Source organism: Eptatretus burgeri, chromosome 9, assembly GCF_056783735.1.
Source record: "Eptatretus burgeri isolate ZD-2024b chromosome 9, Ebu_testis_v1, whole genome shotgun sequence".
Taxonomy (NCBI): domain Eukaryota; kingdom Metazoa; phylum Chordata; class Myxini; order Myxiniformes; family Myxinidae; genus Eptatretus; species Eptatretus burgeri.
The window spans coordinates 78034179-78037768 of record NC_140969.1 but is presented as its reverse complement, the minus strand read 5'-3'; the positions used below and the strand labels follow the sequence as shown (position 1 = coordinate 78037768).

General features: G+C 35.9%; 1 long non-coding RNA gene across 1 annotated transcript; it reads left to right on the top strand.

The window, feature by feature from the left end:
- The first annotated feature begins 707 nt into the window (after nt 1-707).
- On the top strand, nt 708-1801 carry LOC147020411 (uncharacterized). The gene is made up of 3 exons (XR_015062086.1): nt 708-868; nt 966-1160; nt 1258-1801. It is a non-coding gene; the product is annotated as an uncharacterized LOC147020411 (long non-coding RNA).
- Nucleotides 1802-3590: the final 1789 nt, after the last annotated feature.

Sequence of the window (3590 nt, the reverse complement as noted above, 5' to 3'; positions counted from 1 at the left end):
GCCCACTTTTCTTTAAGCCCCGCCCACTTTTGCTAAGCCCCGCCCACTTTTGCTAAGCTCCGCCCACTTTTCATAAGGTATTTTTTCTAAGCTACGCCCACTTTTCCTTAGCCCCGCCCACTTTTGCTAAGCTCCGCCCACTTTTCATAAGGTATTTTTCTAAGCCACGCCCACTTTTCCTATGCCCCGCCCACTTTTGCTAAGCTCCGCCCACTTTTCATAAGGTATTTTTCTAAGCCACGCCCACTTTTCCTCAGCTCCGCCTACTTTTGCTAAGCCCCGCCCACTCTTACATCATTTCCAGTTCATCTCTGACTCACAAAGAAATCGCTAGAAAATTACAGGATGTTATGGTTTTGAAAAATTTCCCAATGAAGGCTTGCCTAGGCTTGCCCAGGGAATTTCCAAAGGAAACCACACCCACCAGTCTTTCTCTATAAAAGCTTCAAACCCAGGCTCCATTTTAAACATTTGTTTTTGCTGGCAATGGTGTGCTGTGTGCTTGCCTCGAACTCTCTGTCTTGTATGGAACTAAACCTTCAAGTTGATGAACTGGATTCAAACCTCTTATCTATTGAGGTAAGATTTTTATTTTCCTATTTTCAAACTTTGATTGAAGCATACTCATTTAATAATTAAATAACTTAATTAATACATTATTATTTTCTCTCACAGGAAATTGTATCTGAAATACAAATGAAAATACTGCTTTTGCTACAACTTGGGGGAAATTGTTGGCTTGGTTGAAGACCTTATGAGCGACCAAGACCTTGAGTGGGATGACTTTGGTGTTCCTTGGAACTCTCTGTCTTGTATGGAACTAAACCTTCAAGTTGATGAACTGGATTCAAACCTCTTATCTGTTGAGGTAAGATTTTTTATTTTCCTATTTTCAAACTTTGATTGAGGCATACTCATTTAATAATTAAATAACTTAATTAATACATTATTATTTTCTCTCACAGGAAATTGTATCTGAAATACAAAATGAAAATACTGCTTTTGCTACAACTTGGGGGGAAATTGTTGGCTTGGTTGAAGACCTTATGAGCGACCAAGACCTTGAGTGGGATGACTTTGGTGTTCCTTGGAACTCTCTGTCTTGTATGGAACTAAACCTTCAAGTTGATGAACTGGATTCAAACCTCTTATCTGTTGAGGTAAGATTTTTTATTTTCCTATTTTCAAACTTTGATTGAAGCATACTCATTTAATAATTAAATAACTTAATTAATACATTATTATTTTCTCTCACAGGAAATTGTGTCTGAAATACGAAATGAAAATACTGCTTTTGCTACAACTTGGGGGCGAAATTGTTGGCTTGGTTGAAGACCTTATGAGCGACCAAGACCCACAGAACGAGTTCGTCCTTGATGACCCAACCAAAGAGTTATACCTTGGAGACCAGCAAAATCCTGAAAAAGAGTTTTACAGCAATAGTACTCATTGTGTGTTATCAAGACAATACCCACTGAACAAGTTATACGTTGATGAGCCAGAATACAAGTTTTACCTTGGAGACTCACAAATTTTGAAAAAATCAGTAAATGAGTTCTGCCTTGATGGTTTAAATAACTACCTTGGAGACTCAGGAAAAGGGTTCTGCCAAGATGGTTCTAAATATGGGAACTACCTTGGAGACTCACAAATTTTGAAAAAATCAGTAAATGAGTTCTGCCTTGATGGTTTAAATAACTACCTTGGAGACTTGGAAAGTTGGGGTTATTTTGAAGACTTGAAATGCTACCACTCTTTGGGATTTAAACCTATCAAGAAAGTTCTTACTCCTCTTTCTATGTCATCAAACCTGAAAGCCTTAAAAGACAGAATTGGAAGAAGAGAAAAAAAAAAAAAAAACGTAAAATATATATATATATATATATATATATATATATATATATATATATATATATATATATATATATATATATATATATATATATATATATATATATATATATATATATATATATATATATATATATATATAGGTAAATCTCATTTTGAAAAGACTGTGTTGGGTGAGGATTGAGTTGGGGTTGAGATTTTGAATGTGAGGGTTGGGGTTGAGATTTTGAATGTGAGGGTTGGGACACACACACACACATACACATCAACAAACAAAAGTTAAGCCTTGACTATTCAGTTGAGGATTCTGTGTTTGGGGTTCACAGATGTAAGAACGTCCACCCCTTGACACACATTATATACTGTTATACACCTCGGACTTGGCCCTCGAGTGTCCACAACGGTGTATAGTAGGAGGGAGTGAAGCGCCAACCTATTGCTCCCATTGCACACACACACACACACACACACACACACACACACACACACACACACACACACACACACACACACACACACACAAACAAAAGTTAAGCCTTGACTATTCAGTTGAGGATTCTGTGTTTGGGGTTCACAGATGTAAGAACGTCCACCCCTTGACACATATTATATACTGTTATACACCTCGGACTTGGCCCTCGAGTGTCCACAAAGGTGTATTATCTGCTTAGTTTTGTCTTTTGTAATTCCTGTGAATAAAATGAACCTAAAATCTCTTCCCCTTCCAAATCATATATTTTATAAGTCCAAGGAACTGTATCTATTACATCAACAATTTTAAAAAGTTCTTTCGTCCATCGTTCAGTAAAACCCTTTTCAAAATGAGGTTTCCACCTATATATTCTTACGATATCACCAACTTTGAACTTAGGTTTTCTGACATTAATCTGTTCATATGTTAATTTTGTAAATGTTTCTGATGGCTTCATATTCGTTGACGTGTGAATCGTGTCATTATACTTATCCACAATATCCTGAATAAAAGATGACCATTGTTGTGAACCGAGTTGTGTGAATTTTTATATAGTCTCTCTTTTAAGGTACGATTAAAACGTTCAACAACAACTGCCTTCCCTTCATTAAAGGTACTGTATAATGTAATACTGTTATTTTTTAGAAAATTCATAAATGTCTTGTTATAAAACTCTCTACCCTCATCAGTCCACAATTTTTTAGGTTTTCTCTTACTTTTATTAAATATCTGTTGAAAAGCTAACATAAGAGTATTACCTGTTTTGTTTTTTAAAGGGACAACCCACGCATATCTACTCCTCAAATCAATAACGGTTAAAGCATACTTGTACCCCTTATCATTATTGAGTTCAATCAAATCAGCAGACCAGATATAATCAACTTCCTTTGAATAAACTTTCCTTCTCTGAAACTTTGTGAATATTGGTTTATGTAATTCATCAGCTAATTGCTCTTCAGTCTTAATGGCATCATGAGAGCCTATAAGTTTTTTGAATTTCCAAGTCCAAGTTTCAATTTAGCACTAATCATCTTCTTCACGATGAACCTATCAACTTTTTCTCTCAAGGTTGGATTTTGTATCAGAGACAAATTATACAACATTTCTCTATCGGCTTCATGCTTTTCTTCCAACGTTGTGGTATTCCCATAATCAATATCGTGTCTCATGCACACTTCATCAACTCTATTGATTGGTTTACTCCAGGAGTTAGGATTGTCTGCCTCATCTAATCTTTTATCCAAGTTTGTGCCTGGACCACAGAAAG